General features: G+C 41.5%; 1 protein-coding gene across 1 annotated transcript in view; it reads right to left on the bottom strand.

Annotated features, from left to right (window-relative positions):
- lingo2b (leucine rich repeat and Ig domain containing 2b) overlaps positions 1-20,873 on the bottom strand; it is a 154,705-nt gene extending 133,832 nt beyond the window's left edge. The window contains exons 1-2 of the mRNA XM_061925071.1: positions 20,805-20,873; positions 1,871-2,103 (exon numbers count right to left, since the gene is read on the bottom strand). The gene's annotated coding sequence lies outside the window, so the exon portion shown is untranslated. The remainder of the gene's footprint in view (positions 1-1,870; positions 2,104-20,804) is intronic.
- Between the last annotated feature and the right edge of the window lie 668 nt (positions 20,874-21,541).

The following is a 21,541-nucleotide window of genomic DNA, read 5'->3' as shown; positions in this document are numbered from 1 at the left end:
AAGCACAACCAAAATTATTCCGTACATTAGGCGCATTCAGAGTTTTGAGAAAGTGCGCCTAATAGTCAGAAAAAAATGTTAGATTTTAAGGGTAATTCAGTTTACAATATTCAAATGCAAAAAATGCAGTTACATAAGATCAGTGTGCAAAAAAAATAAAGACACAAGCAAACAGGTAAAGAGCCAGGGTAACATTGCCAACTCGCTCTTCTCTGCAAGGCTGGCTGGAAGTCTTGACAACTGACTGCCGCAAGATGGCGGACAGCTCTACATATGATCCGGACATTCAGTGTTGGTGAAGTATTTAGCAAATTCTTCCTGTTGCTATTTTTTTCTGCATTGCAGTCAATCTAATTTGACTTACTGTTATTCCAATTTGACGTGGTGTCGCCAATTCAATTACAAATTCTTCAAGTTAACTGAATAGAAATTCCAAATGTTGTACGAGCCTGATTCACACGGTATGAGAAAAATACTTTTTTTAGAACGGAACATTTTTGAAAAGGGGAGTTATGTGTCCAAGTGAGATATTATGTAATCCTACTTGTTGCTGCACAAGGCCTTTTGGCCTCCTGAAACTGTGAAATATCAGAAATTGACAAAATCATCTTATCCGACAACATGAACATAACGCACGTTGAAAGATGCATTGTTTAATGTCATTTAATTTCAGACATTATATTAATAACAGACAGTGACACTGATTATTTTTCAACCACCAAGAGGAGACCAGCTGCTACGTCTGATGAATCTTGGCAGGGATCTGTGCTCATTAGCTCAGTCATAAACTTGTTTAATGTCCACCAAATAAAGATACTATCTTGACTTAAATACAATCATGGCAAGCCCTACAAGTTGCTTGAAATATGTGAGGGGAACAAAGAGGTTGCGTGCAGAGGGTGAGGAAAACAAACAATAGGATGAGGAAGACTCTCCTACCTGCTCCCCTCCCTTCTCTTAACAAGGGAGAGTTTTCCCTTCTTCTCTCATCTCTCCCTCACTCCCCTCTGGTTTCACACCATCTCCAGAGACCAAACACACCCCTGTCAGGTTGCCATGGAAACGCCTCACACACGCTCTCATGTGACGCTCCCTCTCCCTCTATCTTGCAGCGGTAATGCCTGCATCCTCACTCTCCTCCATTAGCATCCCTCTCGCTTGGCGACAGCGGGGTTGTCAAAGCCCTTACATGCCACAAAGTCCCGCCCCGCACCATTTGTCACAAATGTCCACCATCCAAGGAAACACGCATCGCCGTGTCATTTTTGTAGAATAAACTTTACTTTGCATAATTGATTTACTACAGCTATGCCATTCTCAATGGAAGTAAGACAGTCCCTCAGCTGGGACATCACTCATTTATAATTCAGTCCTATTCCTCCTACTTATAGTCAGCATAGAGGTGTGTCAAAAAAAGGAGTTTAGATCCTAGCCCACTCTTGGGGGGCTACAAAAAAAAGGACAGTGCTACTCTGCTGCAGGGCTACTTTGACTCCCAACACACTGCCAACTTCATAGGTCTCAGGGAACACCTTGTTGTCCGACCATCATTGGAAACACCTGTCACGCCCATCTCCTTGACCCATCCACACACATTTGCTACCTCATTGATTGATGCTTGGGAAAGAAATGAGTCGTCTCCACCTCCAGAACTAAGCATTTTTTTCCATCACTACAGAAACCAGAGGACCTCGCCATGGCCCTTTTATTATGCATGTATTTGTTTGTTAGTGAGTGACCAGAGAAAGACTACGCCTTTTAGTACTGCTAAGTCTTCCGGTGGGTTGACAGGCTGGACAGAATTGTCATATTCTTATGTTAACACAAACCTTGAAAAAGCAGCAAGTCCAAAGAGTATCACGTGTCTTACCTTTATGCCTGCTCCTCCACATGCCAGTATCCACCTTTACATCACTGAGTGGGAGTCCAAGGCGCACACACTCACACACACATGCATAGACAGTGACCACAATCTCCTGCCTGAGTTGGTCTCCTTGCACTCACAATTTATCTCTTAGATTTTTTTGTGGTCTTCTTTCCAGTTGCCCGGCAGCTCATCCCTCCTGGAGGTTGTTCCAGGTTTAGCAAGGCATCAGCACAGTGCTGGATGACAGTAGAGAGAGGGAGAGCGGGAGGGGGAGGAGAGAGGGAGAAATGCATAAAGCCAGCAGCAGCAGGAAAACTGATGTGATTGAACCTTCAGAGTAAAAGCTTCAATTCAAATAAAACCTCTCCATTGACAAATGTATTGTCAAACATAATGAAAACTAGGGATGTCAAATGTAACGAGTTAACGCACTTTATTCAGGTATCAACGCAGATTAAGCACATACATTATAATTTCACCCCGTGTGCTCTTTACCTGAAATGTGGATGGTTACCTGAAAGTTGTTATACTGTCAGTGATAAGATCAATGCATAGGTCATTTTAAGACAGGTGTGCTCCAAATGAACCCAGAAGGGAATAGATAATGTTAAGAGCAAAGAACATGATATACAGTACAGGTCAAAAGTTTGGACACACCTTTTCATTCAATGTGTTTTCTTTATTTTCATGACTATTGTCATTACTATTGTAGATTGTCACTGAAGGCATCAAAACTATGAATGAACACATGTGGAGTTATGTACTTAACAAAAAAAGGTGAAACAACTGAAAACATGTTTTATATTCTAGTTTCTTCAAAATAGCCACTCTTTAGTCGGATTACTGCTTTGCACACTCTTGGCATTCTCTCGATGAGCTTCAAGAGGTAGTCATCTGAAACGGTTTTCACTTCACAGGTGTGTTGAAGCTCATCGAGAGAATGCCAAGAGTGTGCAAAGCAGTAATCAGAGCAAAGGGTGGCTATTTTGAAGAAACTAGAATATAAAACATGTTTTCAGTTATTTCACCTTTTTTTGTTAAGTACATAACTCCACATGTGTTCATTCATAGTTTTGATGTCTTCAGTGACAATCTACAACAAGGGTGTCAAACTCAAATACAAAGTAGGGATGTCCCGATCCAGGTTTTTGCACTTCCGATCCGATACCGATATTGTTTTTGCATTTCCGATCCGATACCGATACTGACCGATACTGGCCTATCCGAGCATGTATTAAAGTTTAAAGTTATTTAGCCTACTTAGTTGTCAGAATCATGTTGAAAAGGGTTTTAGTACTCTTGATAACAACTAGCCAGCTGAATTAGGGGAGTTTGAATAATACACAATGGTTGGTAACAAGAAACCTGTTTATTCAAGGATAAACACAAAATAGACAAAATTATACATGACAAACAGAAATGGCATCATTGAACTAGGGCTGGGCGATATGGCCTTTTTTTAATATTGCGATATTTTAAGGCCATATTGCGATACACAATATATATCTCGATATTTTGCCTTAGCCTTGAATGAACACTTGATGCATATAATCACAGCAGTATGATGATTATATGTGTTTTGATTGATTGATTGAGACTTTTATTAGTAGGTTGCACAGTGAATCAATCAATCAATCAATCAATCAATCTTTATTTATATAGCCCTAAATCACAAGTGTCTCAAAGGGCTGCACAAGCCACAACGACATCCTCGGTACAAAGCCCACATACGGGCAAGGAAAAACTCACTCCAGTGGGACGTCGATGTGAATGACTATGAGAAACCTTGGAGAGGACCGCATATGTGGGTAACCCCCCCCCTCTAGGGGAGACCGAAAGCAATGGATGTCGAGTGGGTCTGACATAATATTGTGAGAGTCCAGTCCATAGTGGATCCAACATAATAGTAGTAAGAGTCCAGTCCATAGTGGGGCCAGCAGGACACCATCCCGAGCGGAGACGGGTCAGCAGCGCAGAGATGTTCCCAGCCGATGCACAGGCGAGCGGTCCACCCCGGGTCCCGACTCTGGACAGCCAGCACTTCATCCATGGCCACCGGACCTGTGCCCCCCTCCCTCAAGGAAAAGGGGAGCAGAGGAGAAAAGAAAAGAAACGGCAGATCAACTGGTCTAACAGGGGGGCTATTTAAAGGCTAGAGTATACAAATGAGTTTTAAGATGGGACTTAAATGCTTCTACTGAGGTAGCATCTCTAATTGTTACCGGGAGGGCATTCCATAGTACTGGAGCCCGAATAGAAAACGCTCTATAGCCCGCAGACTTTTTTTGGGCTCTGGGAATCACTAATAAGCCGGAGTTCTTTGAACGCAGATTTCTTGCCGGGACATATGGTACAATGCAATCGACAAGATAGGACGGAGCTAGACCGTGTAGTATTTTATACGTAAGTAGTAAAACCTTAAAGTCACTTCTTAAGTGCACAGGAAGCCAGTGCAGGTGAGCCAGTATAGGCGTAATATGATCAAACTTTCTTGTTCTTGTCAAAAGTCTAGCAGCCGCATTTTGTACCAACTGTAATTTTTTAATGCTAGACATAGGGAGACCCGAAAATAATACGTTACAGTAGTCGAGACGAGACGTAACGAACGCATGAATAATGATCTCAGCGTCGCTAGTGGATAAAATAGAACGAATTTTAGCGATATTACGGAGATGAAAGAAGGCCGTTTTAGTAACACTCTTAATGTGTGATTCAAACGAGAGAGTTGGGTCGAAGATAATACCCAGATTCTTTACTGATTCGCCTTGTGTAATTGTTTGGTTGTCAAATGTTAAGGTGGTATTATTAAATAAATGTCGGTGTTTAGCAGGACCGATAATCAGCATTTCCGTTTTCTTGGCGTTGAGTTGCAAGAAGTTAGCGGACATCCATTGTTTAATTTCATTAAGACACGCCTCCAGCTGACTACAATCCGGCGTGTTGGTCAGCTTTAGGGGCATGTAGAGTTGGGTGTCATCAGCATAACAATGAAAGCTAACACCGTATTTGCGTATGATGTCGCCTAGTGGCAGCATGTAAATACTAAAGAGTGCAGGGCCAAGAACCGAACCCTGAGGAACTCCGCACGTTACCTTAACATAGTCCGAGGTCACATTATTATGGGAGACGCATTGCATCCTGTCAGTAAGATAAGAGTTAAACCACGACAAAGCTAAGTCTGACATACCAATACGTGTTTTGATACGCTCTAATAAAATATTATGATCGACGGTATCGAAAGCAGCGCTAAGATCAAGAAGCAGCAACATAGATGACGCATCAGAATCCATCGTTAGCAGTAAATCATTAGTCATTTTTGCGAGGGCTGTCTCCGTAGAGTGATTTGCCCTGAAACCGGATTGAAAAGGTTCACAGAGATTGTTAGACACTAAGTGTTCATTTAGCTGCTGTGCGACAATTTTTTCGAGGATTTTCGAAATAAAGGGAAGGTGGGACACCGGTCGGTAGTTTACCATGAGGTCAGGATCAAGGTTAGGTCTTTTGAGCAGAGGATGAATAACCGCTTTCTTGAATGCTAGGGGAACAGTGCCAGAGGAAAGTGATAAGTTTATAATATTTAGCACTGATGGACCTAATAATACAAAAAGCTCCTTGATAAGTTTCCCAGGAAGTGGGTCAAGTAAACATGTTGTTTGTTTTATCCCACTTACACGCTGTAATAGTTCCTCTAATGTTATTTCATCAAAAAGAGAGAGACTATTTTGTATTGCAGTATCCGTCGTAGATACAGTTGTATCTGTGTTCATAGAACCCAGTTGTAGCTGGGATGCGTTGTTTTTAATCTCCTTTCTAATGAGTTCAATTTTCTTATTAAAGAAATTCATAAAGTCATCTGCCGAGTGGGTGGAGCTATTGGGAGGAGTCCCTTGTTGGGTTAGCGATGCTACTGTACTAAACAAAAATTTAGGGTCGTTTTTGTTGAGGCGGATGAGATTTGAGTAATATTTAGCTTTAGCTAAGGTAAGCATGCGTTTATACGATATTAAACTATCACTCCATGCTTGATGGAAAACCTCAAGCTTGGTCGCGCGCCATTTGCGTTCCAACTTTCTACATGATAATTTATGAGCTCTGGTTTCCTCTGTAAACCATGGGGTGCGCCTTTTAGGGGCCCTTTTTTGTTTTAGCGGTGCTATACTATCAATGGTTTTGCGCAGGGCATTGTCAAAGTTGTTAGTGAGGTTATCAATAGAGCCGACATAATTTGGGAATGGTGCCATTACCGAAGGCAGTAGGTCAGCAAGAGTCATCGTTGTGGCGGCATTAATGTTGCGGCTGCTATAGCAGTTATTATTATTATTAGTTTGTTGACAATGAGTCAGAACTTCGAATTTTATAAGGTAATGATCGGACATTACTTTAGTATACGGGAGTACCATAACTTTGGAGGTGGTGACACCCCTGACCAGCACTAGATCTATCGTATTGCCGTTGCGATGCGTAGGTTCATTTATTATTTGTGTAAGACCACAGCTATCAATTATAGTCTGGAGCGCCACGCACTGAGGGTCCGATGGGGTATTCATATGGATATTAAAGTCCCCCATTATGATTATATTGTCTGCGTGCGTCACTAGATCAGCAACGAACTCTGAGAATTCATTAATAAAGTCCGAGTAGGGCCCTGGGGGGCGGTAGATAACAGCCATATCGAGAGGCAGCGGTGCGACAGACCTCATAGTAAGCACCTCAAACGATTTGTATTTATTATTTAGGTTAGGGGTAAGGTTAAAGTTTTCATTGTATATTAGTGCGACCCCCCCACCCCTTTTAAGGGGACGGGCAATATGCGCATTCGTATAGTTAGGAGGAGATGCCTCATTTAGCGCAAAAAAATCGTCTGGTTTGAGCCAGGTTTCGCTAAGACCAATGACGTTAAGATTGTTGTCTCTAATGACCTCATTAACTAATAACGTTTTGGGAGACAATGATCTTATGTTTAAAAAGCCCATATTATAAGTATTGGGCTGTTTTGACGAGTTTTTGTTTAAATTATCCGTAGTAGAAATATTAATAATGTTGCGTTTATTATACGTAGTGCACTTTAAATAGTTTCGACCATATCTAGGAATTGATACGACGGGAATTTTCAGATTGTTTGCTTGATGCTGCGATCGACTGAACGCATCATGATTTGCCACCTCAGTAGAATGCATATCTACCCCGGACACATTCACAACAGAAAACACATTATGTGAGTTGTGTGTTATTCTAAGAAAATTGCTATGCGTACAGGAATTATCCAGCCTGGCGCTGGCTAGTTCTAGCTTAACTGACTCCTCACCCGGACTAGCAGGCTCTGTAATTGCCTGTGACCGGGCTTGCTCTAGTGTAGTTAGTCAAATGTGACTTAAACAGTAGTCTATATTCTTAGACAGGATGATGGCACCTTCCTGGTTAGGGTGAAGGCCGTCCCTCATCAGCAAGCCTGGTTTGCCCCAGAAAGAGGGCCAATTATCAATAAACGTTAGTCCCTGTTGTCTACAGAAGCTAACCAGCCACTTGTTAAGCGAGACTAATCTGCTATATCTCTCATCATTGCCTCTCGCAGGCAGGGGGCCAGAGACAATTACTCGATGCCTGGACATCTTTCTAGCGAGATCACAAGTCCTGGCTATGTTTCTCTTTGTAATCTCTGACTGTCTCATTCTAGTGTCATTGGAGCCAACGTGTACAACTATATTCGCATAACTAGTGGTGCGATTAGCCTGTCGTACGTGTTTACTAGGCCTGTTGCGAGTTAGCTCCCTAAGATTAGCCTCTATGTCAGGTGCTCGGGCCCCCGGGATGCACTTAATTGTGGCTGGTTTGCTAAGCTTTATGTTTCGGGTGATGGAGTCCCCTATGACTAAGGTGTGGTGCCCGGTAGACTGGGGTGTAGGACTAGCTAAAGAGCTAAATCTGTTATGCGTCTCAACCGGTACACCGTAGCTTGTAGGCCGCTTAGGACTGCTACAGGCTGGGCTAGTTAGCTCGCTACAGCTAACGCTAGCAGATGTGTCCGCAACATCTAAAGTTACGAGATTACTCTGCTCTAACTGGCGGACACGGCCCTCTAGCAGAGCCAGCCTCTCCGTGAGTAAGATGCAAGACGCGCAGGAAGCCATACTCACGGTGTTTTCTGTCACCGAGTGAAGTTCCTGCTGTCTTCCGAGAAGTCCTGGTCACGGTGTGCAGGAGTAGACTCCTTCTGACCGGCGCCCGGCGACGCCTTTCTCCGCGCTAGCTTCGTTAGCTTAGCAGCTAGCTGCTAGCTAGCTGCGGGAGGGGTGGAGAGACAGAGATCGGGTGATTTGCAAGTTAAATAGTACTACTAAATATGTTGAGAAAGTAATAAAGAAAGCTGCAGAACAATTTCAAAGCACACAAATAGAACGATACTTAGCTTTTTCGAAACAGCGAGCAGTCAGCGAGCAGTCACGCACGGTGAACCGGAACCGGAAGTAAAATATAGTGAAGTACATATCCCGTACAATTGACCACTAAATGGTAACACCCCAATAAGTTTTTCAACTTGTTTAAGTCGGGGTCCACTTAAATTGATTCATGATACAGATATATACTATCAGATATATACTATCATAAATAATACAGTCATCACACAAGATAATCACATTGAATTATTTACATTATTTATAATCCAGGGTGTGGAGGGGGGCGCCGGATGTAAGTGTCAGAGTTTGATATGAGAATAAATCTAAAGTTAAAATATAGGGTAGAAATGCACCCATTTGCAGGAAATGTAGTCTTGATTTTCAAAATTTTCTTTCAAGGCTTGCATGTCTACATTAAAACATTCTTCTTCATACTGCATTAATATATGCTACTTTTAAACTTTCATACAGAGAAGGAAATCACAACTAAAAAAATCACTAATTTTTTCATACGGTGTTGATGTGGAAATTTTTGCCTCAGCATTTTGATGGTGTGAGCGTGTGGCACCGAATGGAGATAAGCGTCTCGACAGACGTCACAATATTTGAACAATGATGACGAAAACTGTTTTCTCTGTCGTGTCCGTGTGTCGAAAATTGTTATGTGCTTATTTTTTTTAATTAGATTTTGTGAGTGGCATAGATTTGCTATGCGCAGAGGACGTTTAAACAGTGCGCAATTGCACAGGCGAGCACCGTAGAGGGAGCGTTGCTCGCACGGCTGCGCTAGCATCACAGCTAACGTTAGCCATGCTGCTACCTCTCTGCTCGGGGAGGACGTATACGTATGTGACGTATGACGTGACAGTATGTGACGTATGACGTGACAGTATGTGACGTGTGTAAGAAGGTGCGCTCGCTGTCTGTGAGAGGGAGACACAGGAAAGAGTGAGAAGAGCCTGTCGTGTAATGCCAGCAGCTAAAAGCAACTGCGTGAGAATTCACAGATGTGTGGATGTGCTTGAAGGTGTGCTAGAAAATGCCGAACGGAAAATACGGAGCAGCAGAAAAGTGGAATGTATTATTTAAATCGGTGCGTTGGAAAACACGGACCGGAGGTTTTTTTTAAACTGGATCTGGATCGGCATTTTCCCATGCCTTGCCGATACGCAATTTTTGGCAAATATCGGCAGCCGATCCGATCCAAATATCGGATCGGGACATCCCTAATACAGAGTGGGCCAAAATTTAAAACTGAACAAAGCCGCAATCCAAGGTTGAACAAATTAAACTTTTTGATAGGGACCCAAACAAGTTTTGCACTAAATATTGAACAAGCAAGGCTTATACAACTTTATAGTGACATGCAAAATCGAGTTTCAAATAATAATAATAATAATTAAAAAATATCAATGGCATATCAAATACAATTTAAATAAAAATTGAATGCCTCTTTTCTATTTGCAGCCTTCTGATGTAAATATCAACATTAACTTTTTCCACAGGCTATTACATTTGAAAATGAAATAATGAATAAACCAACCATTCAGAACTTTAAACTGCTCAGTTTGCAACACACTGATCTAATCTGATGTGCCCAAGCCAGATACCTGCCATCTTTTCTTGAATGCTAGTTCATTAATGTCGGGGCTCAGGCTTTGAGCTGAGGCAACCTTCATTAGGTTGCCTCTTAAAGATGGCGGCGCCCTGACGGGCTGCGGCTTGCAGACGTTCATGGTAGTATAGAACAATTTGGCAAAAATACCGGACAATTCTTTAAATTTCATGGCTGGCTTACAGCGTGGACACTCCGTGGTCACATACAACCGCCAGACAATTCTGGATGTGGATAGATCGGGCTGTTTTGGACTGAAAGATGCGTGTACGTTGCACCTCCTCGCTAGCATGGGAATACTTTGCAGGCTACATCCAGCGGCCTTTGACGAAGCGGAGTCAAGTACCAGCGGGGACCTTCAACGGAAGTGACGTAAGCGGTGTGATCGGGAGCAGAAGCGGGGATGCCGAGCGGGGCTAACAACAAAGCTAAAGGATAATCCCCACAGAACGCCGCTTCCTTCCATCCTGCTTTCAAACGTCCACTCCCTGGAGAACAAACTGGACTACCTGAAGCTGGATTTAAATGCAAAACGCGTGATGAGAGACTACTGCGCCATATTTCTAACAGAAACGTGGTTGAAATCATCCGTTCCGGACGAGGCAGTTAGCATCGAGGGGCTAACTATGTTTCAGTCGGACAGGAGCAAATCTCTCACTGGTAAATCCCGAGGCGGTGGTGTTTGCATATACGTCAATAATAACTGGTGCAATAATGGAAAGATAGTATCACGTCACTGCTCTCCTGATGTTGAACTATTAACTATAAAATGCAGGCCATTTTATATACCCAGGGAATTCAGTGCTATGATCTTCACAGTAGTGTACATTCCCCCCAGTGCTAACACCAAAGAAGCTTTGAATGATTTGTACTGCTCCATCAATGAACTGCAAACTAATCATCCAGAGGGAGTTTTCATCATGGCAGGGGATTTTAATCAAGCTAACATGAAAACAGTGTTCCCTCATTTCCATCAATATGTGAATTTTGCAACCTGGGGTGGAAGTAGATTGGACTTGGTGTATAGTAATATTAAACAGGTGTATAAAGCTGCACCACGCCCCCACCTCGGCTCCTCAGACCATCTATCTGTGATGCTAATTCCTGCATACAAGCCCCTGCTGATCAGGAAGCAAGCTACAGTGAAGCAGGTGAGGACCTGGCCAGAGGGAGCAATGTCAGCATTACAAGACTGCTTCGAAACCACAGACCACATGTTCAAAGCAGCCGCCACCGAAAATCACCACACATGTGTGGAGGAGTATGCAGAGTCTGTGTCCGCATATATTCAGGAATGCATGGAGGATGTCAGTGTGATCAAGAACATCCCCACACAGGCCAACCCTGGATGAACAGTGAGGTACGTGCAATTCTAAAGGTTTGGAACAAGGCTTTCAAGTCTGGCGACATGGTGGCATTAAAATCGGCCAGAACTAACCTGAACCGTGCCATTAAGGTTGCAAAGCGTGCTTACAGTCAGAAAGTGCAGGACTTCTTCGAGAACCCTACAAACACTAGACGAATGTGGCAGGGCATACAGGTCATCACAGACTATAAAGCTGCCCCCTGTCCCTGTGACAACAGTATTAGCTTCCTAGATGACCTTAACAACTACTTTGCAAGGTTTGAGGCACTTACCACCACTCCGGCGAGAAAATCCATCCCTCGCCCTGATGAGCAGCCGCTCAACCTGGATATAGCGGATGTCCGGAAAACCCTGAGGAGAGTGAACCCCCGGAAAGCACCGCGACCTGATGACATTCCAGGCAAGGTGCTTAAGGGATGTGCAGACCAGCTGGCTGGGGTTCTCACAGACATTTTCAACATCTCGCTGACCCAGGCTGTGGTACCATCATGTTTTAAGATGGCCACAATCATTCCAGTGCCAAAAAAACCCACAATCTCCTCCCTCAATGATTACCGCCCCGTTGCACTCCCCCCCCCCCCCATCATAATGAAGTGCTTCGAGAGGCTGGTAAAGGAATATATTGTCTACAGACTTCCCCCCACATTTGACACAAACCAGTTTGCTTATCGCCCTAACCGCTCCACAGAGGACGCCATCTCCTCTGCACTCCTCCTGAGCTTAGAACATCTGGAAGGAAAGGACACACACGTGCGGATGTTTTTCCTGGACTTCAGCTCAGCATTCAACACCATCATCCCGCAGCACTTGGTGAGTAAACTGGCCCCCCTAGGATTCAGTACCCCCCCTTTGCAACTGGCTGCTTGACTTCCTCACAGACAGACCCTAATCTGTGAGAGTGGGCAACAACACCTCAAGTGCCATCTCCCTGAGCACCGGCTCCCCCCAGGGCTGTGTCCTGAGTCCGCTGCTGTTCACGTTGATGACTCATGACTGCTGCGCCAGGTCCACTACTAACCACATTGTGAAGTATGCGGACGACACGACAGTAGTGGGCCTAATCTGTGACAACAACGACATGGACTACAGGGAAGAGGTGAAACATCTGGTTGACTGGTGCAGAACCAACAATCTGGTCCTGAATGTCAACAAGACCAAGGAGATCATCGTTGACTTCAGGAAGCACCAGTCCAGCCACGCTCCACTCTACATCAACGGCACAGCGGTGGAGATAGTAAGCAGCACCAAGTTCCTGGGGGTGCAGATAACTGACAATATAAACTGGTCCCTACACACCGGAGCTCTTGTAAAAAGAGCTCAGCAGCGCATGCACTTTTTGCGTTGGATGAAATGAGCACAGCTCCCTCCCCCCATTCTCACTACATTCTACAGAGGCACTATCGAGAGCCTGCTGACCAACAGCATCTCTGTCTGGACTGGAGCCTGCAATGCCTCAAATTTGAATGACAATAAAAAGGAAGTCTAGTGTAGTCTAGTCTATTATCGAACGAAAGGGTTCATCAGTCATTATATCTCGTATCCCACAGTCTTGGGGGTGTGCCTTACAGGCACTGCTTTTAATGTCCTCTACGAGCTGTGGTCACGTCCGCTTTTCATCCATTCTAACAACGTGCCCGCCCAGTCACAAGATATGAGCGGCTTCTGTACGCACACACACGTGAATGCAATGCATACTTCATCAACAGCGATACAGTTTACACTGAGAGTTGCCGTATAAGCAACTTTAACATTGTTAGAAATATACGCCACACTGTGAATCCACACCAAACAAGAATGACAAACACATTTTGGGAGAACATCCGCACCGTAACACAACATAAACACAACAGAACAAATACCCAGAACCCTTTGCAGCACTAACTCTTACTGGACGCTACAAAATACACCCCACCCCGCTACCACCAAACCCTCCCCCACCCCTCCACCACACATACACACACACACACCTTGTAGCGTCCCGGAAGAGTTAGTGCTGCAAAGGGTTCTGGGTATTTGTTCTGTTGTGTTTATGTTGTGTTACTGTGCGGATGTTCTCCCGAAAAGTGTTTGTCATTCTTGTTTGGTGTGGGTTCACAGTGTGGCGTAAATTTCTAACAGTATTAAAGTTTTTTTATACGGGCACCCTCAGTGTAACCTGTATCAATGAAGATCAAGTATGCGTTGCATTCAATTGTGTGTGCGTGTCAAGGCCGCACATATTATGCGACTAAGCCAGCGCTTGTTGGACTGGACGAAAAGGGACATGACGATTTTCGGGAGGGGCATTGAAATATGGGAGTCTCCCGCGAGGGTTGGCAAGTATGAGAATTAGCGGTGAATGAGGTGTTACTGCGGCACCGCCACTGTATGTAATCGGCGGGCCAGCTCTAGTGTTAATTTGATATCGCCTCAAGGGCCAAGTGAAATTACACGGCGGGCCAAATTTGGCCCGCGGGCCAGAGTTTGACACCCTTGATGTAAATAGTAATGAAATTAAAGAAAATGCATTGAATGAGAAGGTGTGTCCAAACTTTTGGCCTGTACTGTATATACATGTAAAGCTCTTTAAAATGTTTGTTTATACCATTCTGACAGTTAAATTGCATTTGTGAAAAAATTGTGTTTTCTTTGACTTTCATTTAAATTATGCAAAAAAGTCATTCACAGCGATTATTCCTGATTAATCACATAACAAAATATTTCGACAGTATTATTAATAACAATGAGGCTGGATATCAAGGGTAGAATCAGTATAGGATCGATACTAGCATGATGAGATTTACATTTTTTAGTTCCCTTTTATTAAAATAAACAAAAATGTAGGCTTTTAATAACGATGAGTCTGGATATCAAGAGTAGAATCAGTATTGGATCGATACTAGCATGATAAGATTTATATTTTAGTTCCCTTTTATTAAAATAAACAAAAATGTAGGCTATTAATAACGATGAGGCTGGATATCAAGACTAGAATCAGTATTGGATCGATACTAGCATGATGAAATTGATATTTTTTAGTTCCCTTTTTACTGAAACTAAATCCACCCATGTGTTTGTCGCTACAAAGTCTATATAAAGTGGTCATACCCCTTAGTTACCATTTTTATTATGTATATATTTATTATAACTCCATACAAAAGTATTGAAATAGTCAGACTCTGTCGACTGCAAATTTGACATCAAAAGATGAATATGACAACATTTGTACGTTATTGAAACAACTTTCCAAATGAAAGGTATCATAATATCACACAATGACCTGGTATGATGTTAAGTTGTTGCATCAAAGTGGATAAATTGCACAGTTTGAGCTGTCAACTCGTGAGGTGTCCAGCTCGTGAGGTGTTAAGGAGTGAGGTTTTCTGTTTCTGCCTTCCTGGCTTTCCTAGCTCTCCTCTCTCTCTCTCACCTGAGTTGCCATGACATCGAGGAGGGCGGAGACACAGAGCACATCGGTTGTTCTTATTTCCTTTGTCCTTGCATGAACGCCAGTTTTCCCTAACATTCCCTGTTTTGGTCTACTCACTGGTATTCATATTGCTACATCTTTGTCTTTCAATGGTTGAAGTTCACATTAGATACACTGTAAAAAAAAAAAATCCTATTATTATGGTTAAAAATTTCTACTGTAATTTTTCTATTTTTTTTTAAATAGTTTATAAAACTGTAGAATTGAAGACATTATCTGTAAATAAACAATCCACCTGTTATTTTAAGTAATATGCCAGTAATGACAAACTATGTATATTTCTATTTTTTTTACAGAAAAATACCAAATTAATTATACATAGCATTTTCTGTTTTCTTAAATTACTTTCAAATTCATGTAAAATTACAGTAATTATCTTTCATTAAATATGTAGCTTGTTATATAAACGTCTATGTCCATACTAACAATCTAACACAGGGGTGTCAAACTCAAATACAGAGTGGGCCAAAATTTAAAACTGAACAAAGCCAACGTTGAACAAATTAACCTTTTAATAGGGACCCAAACAAGTTTTGCATTGAATATTGAACAAGCAAGGCTTATGTAACTTTATAGTGACATGCAAAATCCAGTTTCAAAAAATAATAGTAATATTAAAAAAATATCAATGGCATATCAAATACAATTTAAATAAAAATTGAATGCCTCTTTTCTATTTGCAGCCTTCTGAGGTAAATATCAACATTAACTTTTTCCACAGGCTAATACATTTGAAAATAAAATAACAATGAATAAAACAACCATTCAGGACTTTAAACTGCTCAGTTTACAACACACTGATCTAATCTGATGTGCCCAAGCCAGATACCTGGCATCTTTTCTTAGATGCTAGTTCATTAATGTCGGGGCTCAGGCTTTGAGCTGAGGCAACCTTCATTATCGAACGAAGGTGTTCATCAGTCATTATATCTCGTCCACCCGGATCACAGTCTTGGGGGCGTGCCTTAAATGCACTGTCTTTAACGTACTCTACAAGCTATCGTCACGTCCGCTTTTCATCCATTCTAACATCGGTCAGACCCAGTCACAAGATATGTGCGGCTTCTGTACGCACACACGAGTGAATGCAACGCATACTTCATCAACAGCGATACAGGTAGTCATTCTTGTTTGGTGTGGATTCACAGTGTGGCGTATATTTCTAACGGTGTTAAAGTTTTTTTATTCGGCTACCCTCAGTGTAACCTGTATCGATACACGTTACACTGAGGGTGCCAGTATAAAAAACTTTAACACTGTTAGAAATATACGCCACACTGTGAATCCACATCAAACAAGAATGACAAACACATTTCGGGAGAACATCTGCACCGTAACACAACATAAACACAACAGAACAAATACCCAGAATCCCTTGCAGCACTAACTCTTCCGGGACGCTACAAAATACACCCCCGCTACCACCAACTGTTTGCATCGTCACTTTATTAAAGGTGGTTGATCTTAACAATTCAGAAAAAAATTGTAAAATAATGGTATTTTTCTGTGGAACTGCCAGCATTGTCACTTCATTAAAGGTGTTTGATCGTCACAATTTGGAAAAACTCTGTAGAATAAAGGTATTTTTCTGCAGAACTGGTGCATTGTCAATTTATTAAAGGTGGTTGATCTTAATAATTTAGTAAAAATATGTAAAATTACAATATTTTTCCGCAAAACGTTTCATGAAAATTTCTGTACATATAATGTTTTTGATCATTATTTGGTTTACAATGTTTTACTTTAATTTTATGGTTTTCGTTTGGCAGCCGTAGCTGCCAGTAGATGACCGTTTTTTTACACAATGTTTTTTTACAGTGTAATTACATCCATATATACTCCAAATATTAAACCCACTCATCCTTTTCTCAAATGTAATTTGTTTAAATACATTACACATTTAAAGGGAAGTTTTTAAACAGGTACAAAGTGCGCTTTAGCCCAGGTGCATAAAGGAGAACTGCACTTTTGTTGGAATTTTGCCTATCGTTCACAATCATTATGACGACGGGTAGATTGTTTTTTAATGCATTCAGTATTAAATAAATTAGATCAAAAGTCTGCTTACAATGGAGCCTATGGTGGCCTATAGAGCCTCTGAAAAACATCCAAACACCTCCATTAGGGTTTTATATACATGATGTAAGTATATATGTAATGTAGTAACGGGCACAATTATAATAACATTTAATATTTAAGTTTTTTGATTGTTTTAAGCATACGCGGCACATTAATTTCAAAAACGTATCAAAACGTTTGCTTTTTTTTTTTTCTTCATCACTGATTTCTGCTCACTGCAGACTTTACAAACATAATAAAACATCACTTAGTGTAGAAGGTCCGCTGTCATTAGGATGCCGATTGCTAGCATGTTCATATAGTCCCGTTGAGGTGAAAAATGTCTCATAATCCTCACGTAGAAAAGGGGTGTTGGATGTCACGTCTTTCTCACCAGTTCCAGGTCCTAAAGTGCCCCAACTTGTCGGGTAATATTCTTAGCCATCTACTTTTCAGGTGAGATGCATGATTTATGATCTACAATAAACTTACAGGGAGCAAGGAAGCGAGGAAACAGCTGACCATTCGATGATGTAAACATAGGGACACAGTAGTGATCATGCCGCCGCTATAAATGGTTTGTCTGCGTTAGCACATATAATAACAATATCACTAATACTTGGTTATTATTCAAGTCACAAAATGTAAATTGAGTGTTGTTGGTCTTTTCGAATGGTTGTTTATTGAATTTTATGACCAGAATAATGGAGCTCCCATTGGTTCTGCTATAAGCGGACATTTATTTATGTTTATTTAATATTTAGAATGCATTAAACCAAAAAATCTGTCGTCATGTCTTTCATAATGATTGTGAACGCTGCTATAATTACCAGAGGGCTTTAAAAACCAGTCTCACGGGTTAGTTGGTTGTGGGATCATTGTTGGAATTACGAACATGGTTAGTGATATTTCAAGATTATTGTTTTTTTCACTTATTGTTGTAAGCGGAGGCTCTATTTTTCAGGCACAGCTTTCTGTGCAATTCCCTGCAACACTCTATTTTTGTTTTGTGTAAATGTTGACATTAAATACGCTTCACCTGCACGTTGCCTGCTGTCTCCTGCTTTATGGGGTCACAACTATCGCTACAAAGAACGAACCTAACAAGATGATTCCACCAACTAAGAAGGACCACATGAAAAAAATGCAGCGCTAAATGGATGGATGAGTGGTACCAGAAGGTGTTGATGGAGTTAGGGAAAGAGGACCTACTTAACTCACGGGATCATCGATCTTCTTGCTGGCTGCTATTTTTGCCTGCCTCGCCCTCCAGTCAGTACTCAAGGACTGTTTGTTGTTTCCTAGTTCCTGGTATCCTGTCTCTGGTTATCTTATTAAAGTCATGTTTTCCTGCAACACGCCTGCCATCTCTGCATCTTGGGGTTCACCACTAACAAACCATAACACTATATGTGTTAAACATGATTTTATTTACATTAAAAACTTTTAACATGTTAACCAACACCTCTGTCATGAATAAATGAATATAAATTATAAGTAAATGCACATTATATATATATATATATATATATCAGTGACGTGTGGTGATGTTCATGGCTGGTGAGGCACTGACTTCATCACAGTCAGATTTACAAACATATAAACCCTAAAGAGTATCTTATTCACCATTTGATTGGCAGCAGTTAACAGGTTATGTTTAAAAGCTCATACCAGCATTCTTCCCTGCTTGGAACTCAGCATCAAGGGGTGAGCAAGGGGATGGGTCAAATGCAGAGGACAAATTTCACCACACCTAGTGTGTGTGACAATCATTGGTACTTTAACTTAACTTTAACTTTACACATACAAACTGTAGCACACAAAAAAGCACATTTAATGAAAAAAAAAAAAAAACGTTATTATGGTCTTACCTTTACTTATAAATGAAGTCCTTGCGCAGCTCCTTTTGAACAAAAGCATCGATAACTTGTTTATAGAAGTCTTCCTTATCTTTCTTCAGTTTTAAAAGTCTCTCTGTCTCGATGGAGATCTTCCTTTAAGTATTACCTCCTGCTTCGATTGAAAGTCAAGTTTAGAAAACTGTTTTATTGTAGATACCGTACTTCCTTGAATTGCCGCCGGGGCGGTAATTAATTTAAAACCTCTTCTCACTCCAGCGCTTACCAAAGGCATGCTGTAAAGGCAAGCATGTGCTAATTATTTTAAAACCTCTTCTCACTCCGGCGCTTACCAAAGGCATGCGGTAAATTTAGGCCTGCGCTTATAAATTTGAGTGTGATGTAAGGATATACAGGTAAAAGCCAGTAAATTAGAATATTTTGAAAAACTTGATTTATTTCAGTAATTGCATTCAAAAGGTGTAACTTGTACATTATATTTATTCATTGCACACAGACTGATGCATTCAAATGTTTATTTCATTTAATTTTGATGATTTGAAGTGGCAACAAATGAAAATCCAAAATTCCGTGTGTCACAAAATTAGAATATTGTGTAAGGCTAATACAAAAAAGGGATTTTTAGAAATGTTGGCCAACTGAAAAGTATGAAAATGAAAAATATGAGCATGTACAATACTCAATACTTGGTTGGAGCTCCTTTTGCCTCAATTACTGCGTTAATGCGGCGTGGCATGGAGTCGATGAGTTTCTGGCACTGCTCAGGTGTTATGAGAGCCCAGGTTGCTCTGATAGTGGCCTTCAACTCTTCTGCGTTTTTGGGTCTGGCATTCTGCATCTTCCTTTTCACAATACCCCACAGATTTTCTATGGGGCTAAGGTCAGGGGAGTTGGCGGGCCAATTTAGAACAGAAATACCATGGTCCGTAAACCAGGCACGGGTAGATTTTGCGCTGTGTGCAGGCGCCAAGTCCTGTTGGAACTTGAAATCTCCATCTCCATAGAGCAGGTCAGCAGCAGGAAGCATGAAGTGCTCTAAAACTTGCTGGTAGACGGCTGCGTTGACCCTGGATCTCAGGAAACAGAGTGGACCGACACCAGCAGATGACATGGCACCCCAAACCATCACCCAACCATGCAAATTTTGCATTTCCTTTGGAAATCGAGGTCCCAGAGTCTGGAGAAAGACAGGAGAGGCACAGGATCCACGTTGCCTGAAGTCTAGTGTAAAGTTTCCACCATCAGTGATGGTTTGGGGTGTCATGTCATCTGCTGGTGTCGGTCCACTCTGTTTCCTGAGATCCAGGGTCAACGCAGCCGTCTACCAGCAAGTTTTAGAGCACTTCATGCTTCCTGCTGCTGACCTGCTCTATGGAGATGGAGATTTCAATTTCCAACAGGACTTGGCGCCTGCACACAACGCAAAATCTACCCGTGCCTGGTTTACGGACCATGGTATTTCTGTTCTAAATTGGCCCGCCAACTCCCCTGATCTTAGCCCCATAGAAAATCTGTGGGGTATTGTGAAAAGGAAGATGCAGAATGCCAGACCCAATAACGCAGAAGAGTTGAAGGCCACTATCAGAGCAACCTGGGCTCTCATAACACCTGAGCAGTGCCAGAAACTCATCGACTCCATGCCACGCCGCATTAACGCAGTAATTGAGGCAAAAGGAGCTCCAACCAAGTATTGAGTATTGTACATGCTCATATTTTTCATTTTCATACTTTTCAGTTGGCCAACATTTCTAAAAATCCCTTTTTTGTATTAGCCTTAAGTAATATTCTAATTTTGTGACACACGGAATTTTGGATTTTCATTTGTTGCCACTTCAAATCATCAAAATTAAATGAAATAAACATTTGAATGCATCAGTCTGTGTGCAATGAATAAATATAATGTACAAGTTACACCTTTTGAATACAATTACTGAAATAAATCAAGTTTTTCAAAATATTCTAATTTACTGGCTTTTACCTGTATATATAGAGAGAGGTTTATTTGAAATAGGGACAGATACAAAAACATAGACACCTGAAACAGTTATCCAATGTATGCATCATAGTGTTTGTAGCCAGAGCTAATTTACAACACTTGTCCCCAACAACAACAACAACACAGATCCAACATCATAAAAAGCACATTTAATAAAAAAAACTTTATTATGGTCTTACCTTTACTTGCATCGATAACTTGTTTATAGAAGTCTTCCTTATCTTTCTTCAGTTTTAAAAGTCTCTCTGTCTCGATGGAGATCTTCCTTTAATTATTACCTTCCGCTTCGATTGAAAGTCCAGTTTAGAAAACGGTTTTATTTTAGATATGTAATCCTCCATGTTAAAAGTGCAAGTGAGAGGAAAAAATAAACGATCGCTGCTAAATGTTGCTGCTTGTTGTCACTTCTTCTACAGCCGAGTAGTCGCAAGAAGGATCACTAGCGCCCTCTACCACCAGGAGTCGGGAGTAATTTAATGACTCATATTTGACACACGCAGCTACGTTATATTAATAAAACATAGCTGCTTACTGTTCTTTTTAGCATAGTCAATAGCTTGGACCTTAAATCCTACTGAATAGCTCTTAATCGTCTTCCCTTTATGCAATTTCAAATTATTGAAATCAGCCTCCTCCATTTTGAAAATGATGACAGGTGAAGTGTCACTCGTGAGTGAAGAGTTTGAACCGGCAGAAATTCTAGGCATATGCTAATTATTTTGTGAAACGAGTTTGATCCGGCGGAAATTCTAGACATGCGCTAATAAAAATAATATTTTGCGAAACGAGTTTGACCCGGCGTTAATCCTGAGCCGGCGGTAATGCTAAGCATGCGCTAATTATTTTGCGAAAGAGTTTGACCCGGCAGTAATTCTAGGCAGGCGCATACTATATACCCGGCGGCAATTCAAGGAAA

This window comes from Nerophis lumbriciformis, linkage group LG29 (assembly GCF_033978685.3).
Source record: "Nerophis lumbriciformis linkage group LG29, RoL_Nlum_v2.1, whole genome shotgun sequence".
Lineage (NCBI taxonomy): Eukaryota > Metazoa > Chordata > Actinopteri > Syngnathiformes > Syngnathidae > Nerophis > Nerophis lumbriciformis.
Note: the sequence above shows the minus strand (reverse complement) of the source record. Positions and strands in the feature narration are given on the sequence as shown.